General features: G+C 50.6%; 1 protein-coding gene across 4 annotated transcripts in view; it reads right to left on the bottom strand.

The window, feature by feature from the left end:
- Sh3bp4 (SH3-domain binding protein 4) overlaps positions 1-22,229 on the bottom strand; it is a 79,002-nt gene that overhangs the window by 40,181 nt on the left and 16,592 nt on the right. For all 4 annotated transcript variants that reach the window (NM_022693.4, XM_039084182.2, XM_039084183.2 and 1 more), the window contains exon 2: positions 7,142-7,220. The gene's annotated coding sequence lies outside the window, so the exon portion shown is untranslated. The remainder of the gene's footprint in view (positions 1-7,141; positions 7,221-22,229) is intronic.

Below are 22,229 nucleotides of genomic sequence, written 5' to 3'. Positions count from 1 at the left end.
CCCGCATCCCCCTTTGTCAAGATCAAAGAGAACATCACTTGAAACCTACTTCCTAGGGGGGACTGGTGGTGTACATCTTTAATCTCAGCATTGGGGAGACAGAGGCAGGTGGATCTCAGAGTTTGAGGTTCTACAGAGGGAGTTCCAGGACAGCCAGGGCTAGATAGAGAAACCCTGTCTCGGAAAAACAAAACAAAAAACCCCACCTCTTTCGCAAATCTCCTCCCAAGTCCACCCTAGCACCTCAGCACCAAGAGTTGCTGACCAGGAACCACCTTCTAGTAAGAGGCCGGGACCTGCTCCCTGGGCTTGTCAGTCATTGGAAAGCACCTTCACATTCCGATTTCCATCAAGTTCAACAGCATCCACAGGGATTTCACAAGGCAGGTGGTTCCAAAAGTGAGCGCATTAACATATGAGTGTATGCCCTTTCAAATGCCAAAGACATAAAATCTATCAAGGACACAGGTTTGACAATGGCTTCTGTTGGTGGCTTCTGGGAGACATTCAATTCCTTCGTGAGGACTGGTGTACGGTCAGTTATGTTTCACAGGCCTTAAGGCCTTCTTCTGAGGCCAGGCTGCCAGCTACTTTTACAGGGCAATCCTTCAAGAATCTGGTAAAGGTGGCTGGTGGCTCAGTAGTTAAGAGCTCTTCCAGAGGACCCAAATTTAGTTTCCAGCACCACACAGCAGTTTATAACCATCTGTAACCCCCATCCAAAAAGATCTGTTTGACATCCTCTTTCAGCCACCAGGGCACTGCACAGTCACATGCAGCCAAAACACACACACACACACACACACACACACAATTTTTTAAAACTAAATCTAGTGAAGGTATATAGGAAACCGAAGTACTGTGAAGGTTTGCAGGAACGACAGGTGTTTTGAACCCTCTGTGAACCACACTAAGGGTTCCTGAGCCCAGTATACATCGAATGCTCTCTGGGTAGACAGAGTGTGGGCCATGTTGTCAAGGGAAAAGGAAAGGACCCAAGATGTGTTCACTGAGCACACAGTCCAGGGCTGCTGGCGACCCCGGCAGGGCACTGGACAGGGACAAGATAGGTGACTCATCAATGAGGCTTCGCACAAGCCACCAATGTTCAACTCTCTGCTTCTTCAACTGCCTAGTACAGTGTGGTTGGTCCACACCACACACCAGGCTCCAGGATCTGTCTCTGCCCGAGGGAAAATGAGCCTCACCACTGTCTGCCACACACCAAAACAACAGACCACACTGCAGGAGCACAAGGTCCAAGTTTGTCCCTTACTCATAAGCCCCAGTATCTTCCTTGGCAAACTAAGAAATCCCAAGTGGCCAGGACCATGTCCCACAAAGAATTACTATGCAAGGGCTGGCAGCCATCCCTGGGTCAGGTGCTCCTAGAGGGAGAAGCAGAGGCCTGGTGACAGGGCAGGATGACAGACAAGGGCGGACATGTGATTCTGCAAATCCTGAAGGGCGGCTTCACTTCTCAAGGTCTGGTTCCTAGGGCCTGCTGTGTTAAGATTCTGGATCTTTCCAGTTGTCTAGTCCCTTCCTTCTCCATCAAGTCTGAGCACACATCCGATTCCCTTGTAGTCCTTGAGAATCTTCCGAGACTCTGGATTCCTGTTTACAGGGCGGGGGAAATGAGTGTCCAAGGAAACTAGTCTATGCAAATTTAAACTAATCTATGTAAATCCACATTAATTTATGTAAATACTATTGTGGCTAGAACCAAAAAAAAAAAATTGTCTGTACTTAGAGGACAATTGTTTTGTTTTCAACAGAGTCTTACTGCGTGTGCATATAAGTACCCTACCTGGTCTGAACTTGCAGAGATCCTCCTGCCTCTGTCTACCAAGGGATGAGATTACAGGTATGGGCCATCACGCTATACATTCTTTGCATAGATAATTTTAATAATTCAAGAATGAAATACAGGGCTAAATATGTAGCTTAGGTGGTAGAGTATTTGCCCAGCGTGCAGTCTGCGTAACAGTCATGGTGTCCATGCCTATAAACCCAGAGGCATGAGAGTCAGGAGCCCAATGCCAGCCCCTTGATTACATGGTCAGTCAAAGCTAACCTGGGCTATGTGAGGCCCTCGCTAAACAAATAAATACAATTCAACCTCTTTACCAGAACTCCTTCATCCGGGAATCCAAACAACCACAGGTAAACAGATTCAGACAAAAAAAAAATAGGTCAAAGGTTAATTCAGAGACTCATGACTGGCCAACATGCTGAGAATAACTGATTGTGATAACTCAGCCATGGATGGGGAATTTATGTCAGTCTTCCCCCAAGATCCGGGATCATCAGGGAAGAGAGGGTTAGAAAGAATGTGAGAGTAGGAGAGTGCAGAGGGATGCTGTGCAATGTTGTCTTAGCATGCTCACGCACACACACACAAGTTGAGGTTACCCCTCATGGTAAGAGGGACCTGCCCCAGGGGCTGGTCTCACACTGGTGTGCATATAGACAGAACTAATGGGACTCAGTAGGTTACAAGAAAAGACGAGGCCATCAAGTTGGAAAGAGGATGTGGAAGTTGTGGTGGTCCAAGGGGAACAGGACGGAGTAGATACAACCAAAACACACTATAGACACACATGGAGTTCTCAGAGAAGAGATAAAAACATTCCACACATAAGTAAAAGTGAAGCAAATCTTTAAGAAATTGTCTGTAAGAGACATGAATAGCTTTTCTTCATGGTTACTCCCTCAAGAATACAGTGTAAAGAATAGATGGCATTTGCCCTGTATCAGGTACTAAGAGTCACACAGGGCAGCAGTGGAGTACGTTGGAGGACGTAGATTATAGTCAGTGCCCGGGGTGATGTGTATCTGATAGACTCTCAATGCAGGTACACCTGCCTCCCCTCCCCCAACTCACAGTTCTGTGTGTGTGTGTGTGTGTGTGTGTGTGTGATTATTTGCATGGTTTCCGTTCACCTTTCTTATTGGATCCTACAAAGTCTTTGAATTTACTGGAACATGGCAAACACGGGCTCTTCCCATGTTCTTTCACTGCGGGGGAGAGGGACACCCCACCATGGAGGGCAGACAGTGCAGACTGACAGGTAGGGAAAGCGCGTGGACGGTGTGCACAGCTCACCTGGTAGCCACAGGGGTGAGTGATGAGACCCAGAACCCCTTCAGACTACCCCGTCCTATACCTCCCTGCTTTCCCTACTTGTCAGTCTACACGGCCTGCTTTAAGTAGTGAGCTGACAGGGAACTCAGGGCACAGGGCCTGGGAATGAGCGTGTCTCTGAACGGCCTGGAAGGGTCTTCCGCGAGTCCAAGTATATTTCATCGAGACATTCTAAAGCCCTTAATATAAACAATACTGGAATTTTTCTTCCTCTACAACCTGCCTCAAGTATGATAAGAATGTCTTCCCTGTCCCCAGGGCACACCTGCTTAAAGGAGGTTGAAGAGGCTGTCAAGTGGGCTTAGGTTCCTTTCTCTATCCAGCCTCCCCACCCCACCCCACCCCCTGCTGCTGATCTTGCCTACCTTCAGCTCAAGTCCTTTCCTGACTGGAGATGCAAAGGTATTTTGTTGCTATTTCAAGGTAGAGGTTTTGGAAGACACCAAGAACAACCTCCTGTAGCCACTGCCAACCACCGGCCTCCTTCATCACCTGCCAGAAACTATGAGGTCACACTTGACCCCCAAGGGGGCCCACTCCGCACTTGAATGTCAGCTGGTTGGAGATGGTCTGAGGGTTCCACGCAGGCTGGGTTGTGGGCATTAGTTATTAAGACTCCGTCTGAGAGCCACTATCTCCTGCCCTGTGTCCTAATCCTAATTCACAGCTCAAAAGTGGGCCCATGACTTTGTCCCATAAAACTACACCTCCTAAGGGTCCTATCACCCGGCAGTGGTACCCCAGACTGAGAGTCAAGCCTTCGACACATGGGCCTTCAAGGGACATTCAAGATATAAGGTCTAACACAGGGTCAGAAAGTTTGTTAGTGACTCTCCGCAATGTCCATGAGCTGTCCCCCTAAAGAAAACAGTCAACAAGGCCAGCCGCCATAGATTGATGGAACCCTCCTTTTAGACCATTTAATTTCTTAATTGTCTATTTGACTTTGAAAGTCAGTTACCATTCCAATATTAACTTCACCTGCTAATTTCTATTTTGTGGCTCCTTTGTGGTTCTCCATACAGGTCAGTGAAGGGATCAGGGATATAGGACATTCCAATGGCTCCTGTGGCCTCCCAGGTACAGGCTAAGAAGTGAGTCAAGGAAGCCTGGAGGGCACACAAACCTGGTGGAGTTCTAGGCCTGGGCTTTGCTACTTCATACTAACCCCTCTGGGCTAAGTCTGAATGAGGCCCTCTCAGACGCCTATTTTCTCATCTGTAAAATGGGCAGGGCACACAGAGAGCTCAGGGCCTGAAAAAATTCGAAAGGAGCGGGTGAGCATCAAAGCTGCAGGGGGCTGGAGCCACGCTCAGGTGTGGAACACAGTGGTGGCCTCAGAGTGGCAAGGCTGGGGTGGGGGACGATGGGACCCACAGGACAGAGAGCTCGGGTTCTCCAAGACCTCAGGCTCCCTACTCGTTCTTAACCTGCTGGGCTGAGCTCCTAACTGTCTTGGGTGAGAGACTAAGATTTAGACTCCCCGGTAGACAAGGAGGGGGTGGGGGAGTTTGCCATAGCTAGGTAATAAAGGTGTCTAATTTCCAAGATGAGCAGTCAAAAGCCCCGGTAGCCTATAACAAACATCCTGTAGGCTTTTGTCTCCCACTAGCAGGCTCTCTGCTGATGGTCCAGCTTAGCAAGTTCAAAGCTAGATCAGGACAACAGTTGTGGACCTATCAACCTTCATACCTGTCTTCAAACTAAGTAACCCTACATTAGGAGGGGAAAACTTCAGAGACTTAAAAAACAAACAGTCCTAAAGAGACTGATGTCCTTCTGTCCCTCTGCTTTGCAGTCAGAGGGCCTTTTTCTCTGTGTGCCTGCTGTATGCCTGTGTTTTTAACCCTCTAAAACGTTTCCTTCGACTGCTGACTTTCTCTGCTCCTGTTTGCAGTGTTTCTACGATGTCTACAATGCTACCTGCGGTGCTTAAGACTTTTCCTGCCTTTACTTGGTAGAACCTATCAGGCAAGACACCCAGACTATATCACTGGTACATGGGCTGATCACGCTGGTCTCGAAATGACTCGACCGCTCTGCCCCTCACTTTGAGCAGCCACATGCATGGTCACAGGGCAAAATATTTCCAACTGGAGCAAAAGCAAAGGGGTCAAGAGCAGGCTAAGCTTTTGCACCTTTATAGCAGGGGCTCCAGGTAAACAACAGAAATGGCCACCAGTGCAGAACTCTGGGTATAGAATCCCTGGGCAGCTTTCTATCACAATGACCTCTGAATCAATCTGGTTATGAAGGTAAAGACTGAGAACATAGGACATTTGTTTTCCTGGGACAAAAAAAAAAAAAAATCACAGGACCTGCCCACAATGAATCACAGCCACCATGTGCTGGGCTTTCTGAGGGTTAAGACGACCGGCATATAGTCCTTGAACTGCACTCAAGGTGAGCAGGGTGAGCACACAGGGCCTGCCTCCCCTCACTGAGTTCCCAAGTAGGAGACACCAAGGCAAAAGCCACCCAGGGCACCTCCTATTTCCTCTCCCCTGACATCTTACTGGCCCTGTGCATCTGGCAGAGTGCCAGAAAAAGCAAACCACACAAATACCACCCAGGAAAGTGCTGGGGCCAAAGAGCAGTCGCCCTTTAGTCTCATCTAACACAGATTAGAACAGGGCCTGCTCAACCAGCCTCTACCCCATAGCCAAGACCAGTAAGACTGATGGGGGAGAGCAGAAACAGCCCCCTGCCCCATTTCCTGCAGCACAACCCTCTGGAAACCCCTTTGTTCATCCAGAGAGAATCAAGCTACAGCAACTGATAGTAATTTCAGCGCCCTGGCCCCTCCTCTGGCCAATGCCACGACCAAGGAATGTGTGGAATGTGGATGGCTCTCAGCTTGCTTCCACAACCCAAACAGATCAGCATCTACAGGGCAAGGAACTGCACTTATAAGGAAAAGGCCTGCTGCTGGTCACTTCCTGGGCATTAAGCCTCAGACCTCAGAGCCTGAACACTGACCCCGGGACTGGCAGCTCCTGCTGTGCTTTGTGGTATCCCAGGACACCCAGGCACTCTGCCTACCCTAGTGCACACATGGACACAGATAAGACAAAAAGGACGGGAGAGACATAGAGACAAGTATCAAGCAGCTTGCTTGGCTTCACAGAGGGCACCGTGGATCTAAAGAGAATGCCGGAACTCTCCGCTGTGGGCTTTCTTTAAATGCATTCTCGGTACAGACCGGAAGATAACATGACCCGGCAGATGGTCCTCGAACTCCCTTGTCAGTCTCCAGAGCAAGAGCCTCGTGCTTAGCAGTAGCCACTGTTTCCCACTGGACAAGGAAAGACACAAGGTGCCACCCTATCACGTGGAAATTCCTCCTTCACTGACTCTACTGGGGACAGTGACAGTTGGTCCTACTGACAGCCGGATGGGAAAGGTCAGAAACGAACCGAAGAATTCAACACTAAGTACCCACTAACCCTCTGGTCCAGCCCTTCTTCTTGATGCTCCTGCAGTGGGGCTTGGGGTGCTCTATAACCTCAGGACCAATGGAACCAACTGCGTATCCCTGGACTTGGGAAGCTCCATGTTAGAATAACAGCTCCTTTGTGCAAAGGCAGGATAGGCCACTGGCCCTGCTCCATGCTGTCACCAGAGACAGCAAGTTGCCGGGCTGGTTTGTCCATAGGACATGAATGGGAATTCTCAGAAAGTAAACAGGAACGCGGCCATCCCGGAAGCACACAGGTGCCGGCCTCAGGCAACTGACCTTTGCCAGCTGGGCACACTGTGAACTGGAGGAGACGAAGAGAGAGAGGGTTATAAGGGAGATGCTGATGGTTGGGGCCTGTGAAAGGACGCGGGTCACCAGAGACTTCTGAAAGGTATCTCCCCTTGCTTCAGCAAGTCTCTGTGTGCAGGAAGCCATCCCTCCTCTCCAACCCTGACATGCACGCACTGGTCTGTGCATCTCAGGCACCAGATGCTGCCCTACTGGGTGCACATTAAAGGGAGCAGTCTGCTTACCTGCTGGGGGATGTTGGCCTCCTGATGTCAGAGGAAGAACTCCAAGACCTGACCTTCCGTCCAGGAGAAGAGGGATGCCCTAGGAGACAGAAAGGGCAGCGTGAGAAGATTCTGAGAGGGCTCTGTTGAAAGGAATCTTTGCGGAGGTGGGGGTAGGTACAGACAGTTAGGCCTTCACTGCAGGCCTCCCAGGGTTGATCTGCTGAAAGGACACATCTGTGGACTTCTTCTGCTCCAGCCATTGGTTATTATCAGAGCAGCAGCCAAACCCAGGCAGATTCCAGTCCAGTGGAGCAGTGTGGTCCCTTCCTGACATACCTGAGGTATCTTGGTGACACAGTGAGGCAGTCACAGACCACCAGCAAGGGCAGACTTGATCACTATGCACCATGTAAGATATGGTGGGGCTAAAGGCTTGAGTTTCTTATGCCATCTACCCCAGGTCAACGTTAGAGAACGAGGGTGGTTGTACTGCTGTGCACATTAATAGGAATACCGTCCTGGGCAGGGTAGGAGGAGAGGAGTCCATTCTAAACACTTTCCCACCTCAAATGCCACTCTACACACAACAGCTGTCATGCACACAGACCCATATCTGTGCCCCATACTGTCACAAACCAGCACCCGGGTCCCTGTCCCTGTATCTATGGATCATACACCCAATGGGCTTCACCTCTGGTTCAATGGAAATACAAATCCCAGATGTACCAAAAGGGGAAAAGTCGCCCCACTAAAGCGCCCCAGGAAATGCCACCTGAGGAAACAGATGGGACTTGTAAACACAAAGGCAGTGTTTGACATCATGGGCATGAGAAAAACATCACTCGGCTTGATGTGTATCACTGGAAGGGCTAGGACAACGTAAGAAGAATTGTTCATAAACAAGAGAGACCTCAATCCTAAAGGAAACCAGTGGGAAGGAGCACTCAGGGCACCATGGTCTATCTAGCTGCTGGGCTTGCTGGAGAAGGGCCAGCTTCCTTAAGTGAAAAGAGTCCAAAGTTCCAGGTAATCCCTGTCACAGTACTTACAGGAAGCCCACAGTCAGAAAGTCCATGTCAAACGGGGACAGACCCTGAGCACAGCAAACCAGGCTGTGGCTCACTAACCATCTGCTCTCCCAGAACTGGGGGATGGGAGGGAGAGTTAGCCGGAGGTTACTATGCCGGGATGCCCAGAGGACAGGAGCAGAGGTCACTTCATGTCTCTTCCTCCTGCTCTGACTCTCTGGAAACCCAAGGTCTCTGCACAAGGAAAAAAAGGGTTGTGCAAAGACTAGGGAGCCAGTGCCCATCAGTTGTCACAACATTGAAGATAACCATATGAATGAATGTGGGCAGACCGAATCACCATAAAGCCCAGAAGGTGTCTACATCTTGATACTTGCTTCAAGAAGCATCAGTGCTATCACTGGAAGGAATCCGGGTAGCCTCCTACAAGCCCCAACACCGAGAGGACAACACTGATGTGCTTTCAGGAGTCTCAAGTCTTCTCCCACTGCCCAACAAGAAGGTGCTCATGTCACTCTGGTCATCCCTCATGGTCCAGGAAGACATGAAACTTCAGAGCTTGACCCTAGCCGAGTGCTAGAAGGCTGAGTAAAGGTTCGTGGCCACCATCCCACCAAATTCAAGCAGCAAACTACAGAGAAACAGAACTGCCCATACCCTACTCCAGAATGGCTAGCAAGTCCCTCTGTTTCCACGTTCTTAGATGACCTCCCGCACAGGCTGCAGTATCTCAGAATGTGACTCCATCTGGAGAGGGAATCTCTAAGGAAGCAAAATGAAATTAAGGCCCTAACGAAGTATGACAAGGTGGTTTGCTAAATGGAAAATGTGGAGAGGCCTTGCATTCATAGCAACAAATGGATGCGATGCTGGCAATGGCCAATGGCCTCCAGCTGCCATCGGCTGTCCAAGGCCCAGCCCCTGAGGGAGCCTACTCTGCCTCCACACACATGCTGGATTCTAGGAAAACTAATTTTTGCTGTCCGTGCTACCCCATGCCTTGTGGTTCCCCGTTAAAACTGTCTATCAAATAATCTACCACACCCAGTATTCTCATCTGCAAAACACAGAAGGTATCAGGGTCCTGCCACTCTGGATGCTGCGGACGGAGACAGGCCTGAGACAGCTAATGTTCTCACACCCATCCACTTGCTTTCACGAAGGGCCTTGCCTGGCTCTCTAATCCAGCCAAGCTCAAGCTCTATAGTCTGTCTTAGCACCACAAGACGGCGTTCCAGCAGACATCTATGGATCCAAGTCTCCTGCCTGCATCTCCAATCCTCCCATGGGCAAGTGGTGAGGTTCTAGAACAAATAAATACACAAGACAGAAATACGTGAATCCTCACCCTATACCAGAGGCAAACTATGGCCTGTGGGCTGAACCCAACATGGTTATCTGCCCCTGTAAGGTCCAGAAAAGGCGGATGCTTACATATTTTTACACAGTTGGGAGATGGGGTGGAATGAATCAAAAGATATTTCATGAGGTAGGCATTCCATGACATTCACAGCGAAGTCTCCTTACACTGATGTCTCACTGGATAAACCAACATGTCAGCTACTGTCTTCTCTGAAGCTTCTGTGCTATAATGATGGGGGCACAAAGCTGGCCCACAAAGCTGAAAGACCTGTTTCCTGGCTTTCCAGAGATGTTTACAAGCCCCTGTTCCATGCCAGGCTACTTACGCAACAGGCACAGGGCCAGAAGGCTGCAGGCTCAAGCCAGAGGCAAGTGGGCCCCCACCCACAGGTGCGGGCTGGAGGCCAGGAGTGGTGCCAAGGGCAGCCAGCACAATGAGGGCCTGGGAAGAGCAAAGACGTGTGGCCACAGAGGAAAGCAAGAACCAACCCAACCCAACTTCAAAGTTAGTATCTTGAGTTGGTTCCAACCTGAGGAGAAAACCCCCCAAAGTCCTTCATAAAGGAGGGGTACAGCCTTGATCCCTTGGGTGACCTGTTTGCCTCCCAAAGCCTCTAAGTACAGGTCAGCTCCACCAGCCCCTGTGACGTCTAGGAGTGCCCTGAAATTCCAGGGCCTGGCTGTGTATTTAACCCCCAGCACCACTCTTGGGGTGTGGACTACCAATACTTGGCTTTCGACATTTCTTGAAAAGCTGTTTGTCCAGGTTTTAACTGCCTCCTCCATCTCGCCAGCCCTTAGAACCCTCACAGTCTGACCCACCTCATACTCTGGCCTGTACTAGCAGAAGAGTTTTTATTTACCTCAGTTTCCTGAGACAAGGCCTCATGTAGCCCAGGTTGGTCTATATACTACACAGCCAAGGATACCAAAGATACCTCTAGATCTTTCTGCCTTCCTCTGGGGCTGAAGACTTTGACCAGCTACGTCTATGACCACTGTCTAAAAGCCACTGAAGAAGCAAGCCATCTCCCCAGGGTGAGTGCAGCCGGCACTCCGGTTATGACCTGGCAACTTTCCTGGGGAACCAGTGGTGAAGGAGTACCCCTGGGGCCTGTGGGAATGAGCAGTCCGTTTGCAGGACTTGTTGTGTGTGAGAACAAACAACCTGGGATGGGGGACTGGTGACCGTCAGCCACACGTGTGTGTATGCATTCAGAAGAGCCTGATGGGTCTGGTATCAGCACATTTTCTGGACCTCCATAGCCCTATCTGTTAAAACAAGGCTCTCTGTAGCAAGTGAAAACCTCCAACATGAGTTTGTCATTTTCCGCCTTTTTTTTTCCCAACAAGCCCATGGACCTCTTGGGAGAGAGGACGGTCCGTGTCTTTCATTTCTTCAAAACAGAAGCTACCCAACACTCGGCACCAAGGACACAGTAGAAACGTCTCTGAATGCTCAGAACTCCATGTCTTACATCCAAGTAAAGCTGGGGTTCCCAGACACTGGCATATATCAGAGAACTGTTTGCTACAGACCACTCAACGGCCATCCTCACCCTGCCCAGGTTCCTGACGCTGAAGCCTGAGAACGTATACTTACAGGACCCTAGCCGACACTTTGAAATCACTGTTATAGCGAACCTGAGATGTGTTTTTCCATCGGTCCTCTCCTCGGCAAGCCCATGAGGCGGCTTGGCAGGTGCCCCCCTTCCCCCCAAGCACACCAAGTAGGGAAGGTTTCAGAGGCTTGCAGAGGCTGCAGAGATGGGGTTGTGAACTGATGCAGTACGCCGCCAATATCTGCGACCTCTATAATTGGAGAATGAAGTACAAAGGGGAGAGTCTTTCACAAAGCAGGCTGCAGGGGCCGGAAGTCTGCAGGCAGCGACATAATGCAGTCCTGTGTTGTACTTCCTTCCTTCTCCTTCCCTTACAGGTGACAAAACCTCCCAGTTCTAAAAGTCGGGATAAAGTTAAATATCCTGCCTCAGGCAGATGAAGGCAGCTGTGGCCAGGCCCTGGGCCTCTGAGGAACATGGAGTGGGGGCCGCAGAGTGGGGGCAAAGGTGAGTGTGTGAAACCTTGGGTTATCCAGGAGCAGGCACTCAAATCCCAGCTCCGCCCTGGAATACAGTAAAATCCTCCCTCCTGGATGCCAGGCCGGGCGATAAGATAACATGGCTTGACAGTTTTCACAGAGCACTGGCTCCAGCTTCCTCAAGTCCTCTCAGCCAGCTCCCTTCCCTCCAGCAGCATAGAACGGGTGGCCAGGAGAGGAGACCTGTCCCATGCTGACCAAGGACCACCAAGGATGGAGCTGTCAGCTGACCTCTTCAGAATTCCTTCTTACAGGTCAAATCTTCACCCTGGCAACCTCTCACCTTGACAACAGTGTCGGGGCAAAAGAGAAAGAAATGCAGCCACAGTTCCAAGCTTTCCAATGAGACCCGAATTCTTTCCATGCCTAACTCATTGTGGATCAAGAACCTTCCTTCCCTCTTTAGCTTCCCAATGGGGTGGGGGTGGGGGAAGGCAGGATGGAGTGACAGTCACAGTTGAGAAAGGCCGCACCAGACGTCTGAGCAAAGTGGGAAGAGGGTGATGAAGCTTACTTTCCAAGGACTTGTGGTTAACTGATCTGATGGGTTATCTCAGGCTGTTCCTTTCAAATCCACCACGCCCCCCCCAGAGATGGAAACTGAGAAAGGAAAATCCCTCGGAGCCCCAAACCTGCGTGAAGTTGTAAGACCAGTCTGTATTTTAAACTTTTCTCCCAAATGAAACTTCAGTGGAAATCCCTAGGGGCTGACCACAGCGTTACCCAGAACACAAAGCAACTCCCACATCGCAAGAAATACCTTTCATTTATTTGTTCCTTACGCATCCTGTGTATGTGCGCACGAGTGTGGAGGCCAAGATCAACCTCAGGAGCTGTCCCCAGGAGGGGCCTTCTTTTTTAAGATAGGTTTCACACCAAGACCAGAGGCCAACAACGAGGCCAGGCTGACTGGCCAGGGAGCCCCAGGGACCTGCCACCTTTCCAGGACTGGGATACTCGTACCACGGTTCCCTTTTATATGTGCATGCTGAGGACTGAACTCAGGTTCTCAGGCTTATCTTGTTACCATGTTACAGACTGAACTAGCTCTCCAGTCTGTAAGAACTATCTTGTATTTAAAAAAAAAAAAACAAAAACTCAAATCTGAAGTCTTCCTGTCTCAACTTCCTGAGTTAAGTGTGTACCACCATCCCAGACAATGTCTTAGTTTTAAGCACACATTTTTTTTTTAATTGAAAGTGATGCAAACTTGAAAACCAGCAACTTGGCTATCTCTCTGTTGGACTGTGAAGTATTTCGGGAGGCCTTTGGATCTGTGGTACAGGGCTGAGTGACCCACCCACCTGTCAGCTAGCTCCGTTTATTGGCCTTGATTCCACAGCCGCCCCGCTTCGGTAAAGCAGAAGCAAACAGAAGCCGTGTTTCCAGTGATCCGGTACACACCTGCCCAGAGAGGCCATGTGGCCATGAGAGTGGGCCCTGCCTCAGTCTGTCTCTCTCTCTCTCTTCTCTCTCTCTCTCTCTCTCTCTCTCTCTCTCTCTCTCTCTCTCTCTCTCTCCCGTGACTATTCTACATACCTATTTATTCCGACTTTTCTTCTTCACGAGCCCCATTAATCAGTCACGAAAAGTTAGCCCACTAGAACTGGGTTCCCGCCACACACAGCCAGGGTTCATGTGGTTCTAAGGGATGTGAAGTTACGGCGGCCATCGCTCTGTCACCTCACCCTCCTCATCAGTTCCCTTTCCTCCTTGCCTCTCTCTGTGAAACAGCAGTTTGGCAAGGTTAGCAAGTGTGCTGGAAATCAGAGATAGAGGGGGGTGAGGCTGAACGTGAGAGATGAAAGTTGCCTGCACGATTTAGCACGAGACAAAAAAAAAAAGGCAACCCCATCCCGGAATGACGAGGACTGTGAGCCAACAGGGAGGACAGGCTCCTCCGAGCTGCTCAAACTTCACCTCTCCCATGTTCTTCCCAGCGTTATCACAGCGATGGCTTGGAGTCACCTTCCCCACGCCCATTGGATGGAGAAGAAATACTCCCTTCCAGGGCTGTTCTTGGTTGTCAGCCTGACTACATCTGGAATTAACTACAATCCAAGCAGCTGGGCGAGCCCATGAGGGAGTTTTCTGGATTGAATTACTTGAAGTGGGAAGATGCACCTTAAATCTGGGGCACACCTTCTAGTGGTAGCCTATATAGGTGACAGGGAAAAGGGAAGCTCTCTCTTTGCTTGCCCTCGCTCTTGACCGCAATTTCACTCCTTCACTGGTATTAGAGACTTCTTGTGCTGAGACAGCCAGCCGCGTGCAATTAAAGAAAAAAAAATTACTGGCTTCTTGGACTTTTCCAGTGGGAAACAGGCATGCTGGACTATACTGTGGGACTATAACCTGTAAGCCACGCTAATAAATCCCATATATACTCGTTCTGTCCGTTCCGTTTCTCTAGAGAACCCTGACCAATACATTTCCCTTTCTTACAACCCTCGGGGGTCACGAAGACAGCCTAATAGAAGCCCATACTGCAAGAGGCAGCAAACCATAATGGGTATCACACCACAGCACACACAGATCCCTTTCAGGGGGCAACCAGGGTAAGTGCAGGTGCTGAGTGCTCCCTGTGGAGGGTGCTCCCCTGTGGCAGCACACCGGGCCTCAGTACATACCCCAAAGAAATCCTAGGATCCATGCTCCTTGTCCCCAGGAACAGTTCCAAGGCATGGTCTCATAGCTCCTCAAGAAGGTCCCAGCCCAGTGCAGCCTCCATGTCCACAAGGCCATTCCTTGCTGTTTTTCTCTCTCCCTTGATCCTCCCAGGGCCCCAAATCCTGATCCTGTGTGGTCGCCATCTAAATAATACCAGGCTCTGCTTTTGGGGTGGGGGTGGGGTGGTCACAGTCTGGAACAGATGGGAAATGTACAGCTGGCTCTAGGTCACTGGGTTGGCTTTTTGCCAGGACACAAACACAAGACTGATCAACAAAAAAAAAAGAAAAAAAGAAAAAAAACCAGGGGCGAGGGGTGGGAGGATGGGGGTAGGGACTCCTGGCTGGTTCTAGTCAATGTTGGAGGGTGACTTTGTATTGTTGGTACCAAAAAAAAAAAAATCCAACTTAGAAAGTAATGCAAATATTTTGTTCCATTAACATGATGCATTGACACCCCTGCTAGATCAGAGGGGAAAGAAAAAGGGGCACCTGCACTCCAGTAGGTGGCTTTCTCATCAATAATACAGAAAATCACCATGGATCACTCCCAGGCTAAGGATCACCAGAGGTCATGGATTGGGGCTGTCAGCTAGGTCTGGGTACTGATGCAGGTGCCATGGTCCTAGGCCAATCAGCAGGGAAGCGAACCCCGGGAAGGAAGGAAGGCTCTGTGTAGTGGTCGAGTCTTTGGATCCCCAGATCCCTGCCTCCATACCCAAAGCTCGCTCGTTTCGTCTGCGTCTGTCTGTCATCAGCTCCCCGGGTCGCACCTCTCTCTTCCACCTCTTACAGAGACATGTGTGTCTGCATGTAGGACAGAAGTAGGAGCCTCGCATGGGATGGCTGGGACATGGCTTGAATGCTGAAACCCTAAGTCTCCCAGACTGGAGATGCTAAGATGAATGCGTTAAGAGGTGGGGCCTTGCAGAAGGCAATCGGGTGGTAGTGTCGCCCCTAAAAATGAACACAAGCCTTGCCCTGTCCTAGACTGTCTAGTTTTCTGTCTCTCCTGGTGATCTCACCACCCAAGTTCCTACAGCAGTGCTATGCCCCAAACTGTGCTGGCGGGAGGCTCTTGAATCTCCTCTTTATCAATTCTCTAAAACACCAAGAAATCCTGACAACCCCAGGCTCCTCCGATCTGCAAAGACCTCCCTTTGCTCTAACAGGTAACAATCACAAAGACCAGGGTCCCGGTGTCTTTCGGGGCACACACTCCATCAGACACTGCATACTCTGCTGCCCAACCCTCTCTCCCCTTCACTTGCCTCTCCTTCACCTCCCCCTGTCCCCGTACCTACAGGGTAAGTGTTCTATGAGACAAGACATTTGTCCCCATCTCTTGTGCACGAGGAAGCCCCGGGATGCTAGCAGACATTATTGTAGAGATGATTGCTGGCTGTTCACAGTGCTCATACATGGACCCAGACTGAGGCTCTCATACCTCAGTGTGGACAGGTTGTGAACCGAGAGGACTCTGTCTGATGAGTGTGTAGGGGATGACCCTCCCACCACCAGAGTAGGCAGAAAGCGGAGGTCAGCAGTCAAACTTACAAGGGTCATTTAAAAAGAGAGGCAGGCATTTCGGAAGAAGAGGCTGTGCTCTCTTCCCTTTCCAGCTGCCTTCTAGAAATAAATCGAGTAAAATTAAATTTTTTTTTCTTGCGAACTATCAAAAGGAGTTGTTTGACAGCATTTTTCCATTCCAGGATCATCCCGCAAGGACTCAAAGCGGGGTGACGCCCACAACAAAGGTCGCCATGGAAACCGCTCACCTCCCTCCCGAAAAATCATGACTTCACCTCTGTTCCTCCCAAACCCAGTCCAGATTGTTACCGAAGAACCTTTGTGCAAACAAACACCAGCGACTGCCTGAATGGCAGGAAATGTGGCGGCCTTTTTTCTAATTTTAACTTGCTTCAGGAATGCGTGTGTGTTTGGAACGCTCAGCCAGGGGGCCCACATTCCTTTGCAGCCACCTCCAGGGAGCCCAGAGAGAAAGCAGCTCTCAGGCAGGCCCTCTCAGAGGATGTCTCTGGGACAGAGCTGAATCCAGGGCCCCAGCACCCAGGTCTCGGCTGGGAAAAGCTGGAAAACAATCCTGCCTAGTGTCCCTTGGGGCAGGAGGATTCCAATGAGTCTCCTTCGGTCTTAAAGCCCTCCATGGTGGGGTACCCCTCTCCCCCACAGTGAAAGAACATGGGAAGAGCAGTTTGCCATGTTCTAGTAAATTGGAAGACTTTGTAGGATTCAATGAGAAAAGTGAACCGAAACCATGCCAATAATCACACACACACACACACACACACACACACACACACACACACACACACACACACACAGAACCGTGAGTTGGGGGAGGGGAGGCAGGTGTACCTGCATTGAGAGTCTATCAGATACACATCACCCCGGGCAGCTCCGATAGCACAAGGTGGTCAGTGTGGAGCTTGATTCGGAGGAACAGCTCAAGGGTGGAGGTGTGCAGGGGATCCAATTTCCTCTGGCAGTTTGTACGCTGGGGTGGACATGGAGGACAAAGCCCTTCCCCTTCGGAAGAAGTAGGGACAAGTCCATAGACAAGGCATGCTACAGAAATCCCCACAGTGAAAATGGGGGAAATTCAGTTACGCACCGCACAGGTAAATCCAAGGTCAGCCTGGCGGGTCAAAAGGAACCCAGCATTGCATGGCAAATAACCCCAGACAACAGAGGTTGAACATTTCTCCATTGCAGTGGTTTGGGAATCAGGGTTGGTTTAGCTGAGTGAAAACACCATCTTCTTCCAGGTGGGTGGGTGGGGGTCCTCAGCCTCTCAAGCAAGGCTAAGATCTCATCAAGACCCTGCCGGGAGGAATCAACCTGATCACCTGGTTGGAGTGAACAGTGGTTTGTGGCTTCTTTGCTGTGCTGGTGTGAGACGACTCACAGGGGAGTTTGTGAACAAAGCCAACGGGTTATTAAGCAAGCTCCCTCACCTAACAGCAGAAGGGACATTGACCTTTTGCTGTGTTTCGTTTTGACTTGAGACAGAGAATCCTGTAACCCAGGCTGTGTAGCTTAGGATGGCCTTGAACATCTGCCTCTCCTGCTTTTACCTGGGGTGCTGGGAGCACAGGTGTGCGCCACTAAGCCCTGCCAAACGGTGCTGGAGATGGAGCCCAGGACCTTGTCCATGCTAGGCAAGTTCTATTACCATTCTGGTGAATTAATCTTACTGGAGGCAGCCAGAGACAGGAGAGAACACCAGACCAAACTCTGTGTTGTACAAATGCAATCAAGCAGACAGTCATCACACAGTCAGGACAGGAATAGCTCGCCGCACTTACTTAGGATCCACCAGACAAAAGAACTGACTGGCCCAGATCAATGGGTCAGCCTTTAAGAGCACTTGCTACTGTTTCAGAGGACCGGGGTTCGATTCCCAGCTCCCAACCATCTGTAATTCTCACCACAGGGAGTCTGATGCCCTCTTTTGGTCTCCATTGACATCAGGGACACACAGGGTGCACATGTGTGCAGGCAAAAAAAAAAAATGCTCATAGGCATGAAGAAAAAGATTGAAATCTTTTAGAAAAACAAATAAAACATCTGAAACGGGGGTAGGGAAGACAGGCTGAAGTCCGTCTGTCCTAGCAGTGGCTGTGTATGTCTGGACAAGAGCTCTCTGTTGTGACTCTTCAACGGCCACACTGACGTTCTGCATTCTGTCTACAGCTACCCAAAGCGTAGGGAACCCCTGGCCTGGTCCCTTGCATGGCAGGGGCAACAGATACTAAGCACAACGAGAGCCTCAGAAAACTCAGCTTGGTCCTCCTGGGCATCCCTGATTCCTGTTCATCTTGCTCAGAAAGAGAACCAGGCCAGCTCTAGCCCATACCACTGCCCGGAAATCCTCTTTGCCCTTCTTGCCAAACCTCAACAGAGGCCTCAGATTCTTCTCTGAGGCGCGGCTGCTCCTCCCAGGTGGGGTTAGTGTACTCAAGGACCGCCCCACCTGGATTAACCACCATGCCATAGCTATGAAGACTCGGCTTCTTTCATTGGGTCAGAGCTCCCAGGACCCTGAAGCATCCTCCTGTTGGGGTGTCCGTACCTCTCTGGCAACTGAAAACACCAGTTGACTGTCGGAAGCTGGGAGTTACACAAAGCTGCATTCTGTGTGTAAAGAGTGTCCAATCAAACACTCCCAAAACAGGCGTGAGGAGAGACGCCATCTGCAAGGAGGAAGGAGGCCAGGAGGGTTCACCAGGGAGTGCCGCATGAACCGGCAGCCCTGGGCCTCTGTGCAGTAAAAGGACCGAGGGTCTGGTGAGGGGCCCAGCATTTGTGCCTGCCCCTCACACCTCAGCACCATCAGACACTAGCCGAGTCAAGGAACAGATGACCGTGGTCCTTGTGGTCCTTCTCCACCGAGGAGGGCACATCAAGGCATCTGTTGAATTAGATGGGGCTAGTCAGCATACTGAGTGAGCCCAGGTCTTGGGAGTTAGGCATTTGTGTGTACGCTGAAGAAGGGTGTGTGTAAACAGAAATCAGAGGAGGAACTGCTGCTCACTACAGGTCTGCGACCATGGTGCATGGCAGCCCGGGGAGTGAAACTCCTTCAAGTCTCCACCACAACACTCAGGCCTTCGCTTTAAAAAAAGAAAAAGAAAGAAAAAGCGCTCCATAAACCTTCAGGCTCTTCCTGGAGAGCATACCAGGTAAGTGAGGCAGATGGGGGGGGGGGGTCTGTGTCTAACATCAGACCTCAAATGTACACTTCAGTAAGCTCAGAGAGGCGTGCATTGGCATGAGGAAGAAAACGTGATGTTGGGGCTCTGGAGGAAGCCTGCAGGGGTGGGGGTGGGGTGGGGTGAAGGTGAAGTTAGGGTGCAGCCAGGACAGCGTGGTCCCAGGAGAACGGTGCCTGTGGAAAAGGTGGGCCAGGGCTTGGCAAGTCTGGCTGTCGGTCGGTTACACTGCCTCTGAGGACCACAAGCACGGAACACCAGTCAGCTCCCCTTGGTGTGGCTCTCATCTAGACAGGCCAGCACCCAGTGTGTACCAAGAAAGTCCTCAAGGTGTCTACCCCCAACTGTAACATCTCAGAGGCCCAAGGCAGGTGGCCTCTGATATCCAGCCAAGACATCTTCATGGATGTGGAAGCTATCGGTTGTCGGCCACCTGTCCCCCCTGAGACGCTTCAGGTGTGAAGGTCGGAACAGACCATAGACTCTCCAGGATTGGAACCTAGTGCCACCCCTCCCACAAGCCACAGGCCTGTTCACCCTCAGTTCTTCAGCGATCTCATCTCAGAAGGTTACTGTGGATAGGAACACCTGACAGGTATCCAGAACTCTGCACAGTACGTGCTAGCAGCTGTCCCCGATCCCGGACCTGCTGGGCTACACGCTGCGTTCTTACATTGCTAGGTTGTTTCTGGACAGGCAAGCAAGACCTGAGAAGTCACAGGCTGGAGGATTCCAGCATGTGTGAGCTGGGCCCTGGAAGGAAGCCCTCTCCTAAAATTAGAAACTTAAGTTCCCTCTCCCCCGACACACACACACACACACACACACACACACACACACACACACCACACACTTGAGTGCACACAAGAGAAGGGGGGGAGGGAGACAGACAGACAGATAGACAGACAGACTTGAGCACATGCAAATGCTTACTCCTAAGACCTGGGCTCACTTGTACACTGACTAACTCCATCTAATTCAACAGGTGTCTTGATGTGACTCAGTCTCTGGGCAGTTTAGCCAGTCAACTTTGCAGGAGAGCTAATCCCATCCTGCTTTCCATCCTCCCTCCCCTAAGTCACTGGCAGGATTAGCATGGACCTTGACAGGTTCCCAATACACCTGCCAGCTCACTCCAAGGCCCGGTGCCCTGGGATCTGAATTTCAGAGCAGTTTATTAATGGCCCATTGTCTTGAGCACCCTTCTCCCTCCCTCAGGTTTGCTCTGCAAAGAAATAATCCCTGCATTGCTTAGAAGCTCAACCACGGCTAGCTGGGACATTTAGCTCACCTCTAAATGTCCAGGTCAGGACTGAACAAAGAGGCTGCTGATAGGAAAAGGACGGGGCCCAACTGGCTGAGCTTCGCTTTGCAGAGAAGGGAGATGCTGGACTTCCCCACTTACTGCCTCCCTCTGGTCCTTTCATCTGCTCCAGGGTCCCATTCGGGGCATCACCCATCATCTTGCCGTCTGGACTGTGTGATTTCCCCATATATTTCTGCTAGGTGATCTTGACAATTCTGAGGACCAGTCAGGTGCTTTAAAAGCTGCTTTGCAGCTGGGAGTTGTCTTGCGTTTTTCTCACTAGCTCTATGCGGTTATGTGTCATTGGTGGGATGACCACACAGGAGGACTCCGCTGTCATCACAGCAGACTGTCAGGGTTTAGCACTGCTAGGTGGACTGTGGACACTTGGCCAGCGTCTTTTAAACCCCTCCCCCAGGCCCCTGTCCCCTCCCTGGCTCCTATCCCCTTCCGCTCGAAGATGCTTCTGGGCCACTGCCAGCAAGAGAGGCAAAGACCCAGCTCCCACGTGGATTACACAACAGGAAGCACAAATCCAGGGGATGGAAGCCCTGGCTTAACTGCAGGCAGTCATATGTGAGACCCCGAGTTCCCTCACACCTGCCCTGACATCTGGATGCACTTGAAGTCACTACTTGGTATTGAAAGAGTGGTCTGTGAACTCACTGAAGCCTCGGTGGGAATGGCAGGGAAAAAATGTCTGCAGGTGATATCTGTGCTTACCACAGGACAACAAAAAGGGGGTCTGAATTCCACCTGCCTTCCCCAGAATCTTTCCACCACCTAGTCAAGTAGGTAATTCTGGATAATATTGGATTTAATATAATAATAGTAATAGTGTAGTAGTAGTAATAATAATAATAGGTAATAACAGATAATCCATGCATTTCTTAGAAGCTCCATCATAGCGAAGTCGAAGCAGCAGGAACCTGAAGCAGCAAGTCCCACCACATCTACAATCAAGAGCAGAAAGGAATACATACACGCGTGTTTAGTACTCACCTAGCCTTCTCTACTCTTTTACAGTCCAGGCCTCAAACCGGTCTGGTCTTCCCACATCAATTATATCAATTAAGGCAATCGAGACGTCACCCACAGACATGCCCACAAGCTAACCAGACCCAGAGAAGCCTCTCTTCCAGATCCATCAAGACTTTCTTCTCTGGTGATTCTAGTTAGTGTACCATTGATTGACAAAACCAGTCATTGCCTGATCTGTACTCAGCCTGAAGCAGTCATTCCTACTGACAGATTTGCTCACCTGACAGTGGTGCTTTAAGTCTGCAGGTATCCTTTGCAGGTGTAAACTGGGACGCTAACCACTAGAAGGCACAGCCAACCACTGACTGCATCAGGCCCTGGACTCTGCTTTAGGCCCCATGGCTGTGAGAACAAGGCTCAGGGTTCAGAGACCAGCTTCTTTGGGGTCAGACTGTGTTGAAGATGACAGGAAGGTGAGGAGGGAGAACAGATACATGCTCATACACAGGAGTTGGGAGGATTTGGGTAGCAGGATCTCTCAGATCTTGTGGTCCCAGAACTATCTACCTGTGCCTGGCTGCTGACTCTTGAAGCCTGGGCAAACTGCTTAGTGTCTTGGGTTACTGATGCCTTGCTGGTCAGACTCTAGAATTAGTCCCCGGGCAGCCAGTAAAAGCCTGGTGGCGATACCATCCAAGTGTGGGAAGGAAAGGACACCGCGCTCAGGTGCAACCAGGGTTCTGAGCTCATGTCCCACTGCCGTGAACTTCAGTTGGGGATGAAAGGCCCTGGGCCTTGCAGAAGGACGACAGTGGGAGAGAGGCAGAGCCCTGAGACCTACAAGCCGCCTGGCAGCTGCCACTGAGGCTCTAAAGAAAGGGCACCAATTCCATTTGTGGTAACGATCCAACCCACAGTAACAC

This window comes from Rattus norvegicus, chromosome 9 (genome assembly GCF_036323735.1).
Source record: "Rattus norvegicus strain BN/NHsdMcwi chromosome 9, GRCr8, whole genome shotgun sequence".
Taxonomy (NCBI): domain Eukaryota; kingdom Metazoa; phylum Chordata; class Mammalia; order Rodentia; family Muridae; genus Rattus; species Rattus norvegicus.
This window is presented reverse-complemented; position numbering and strand designations above follow the sequence as displayed.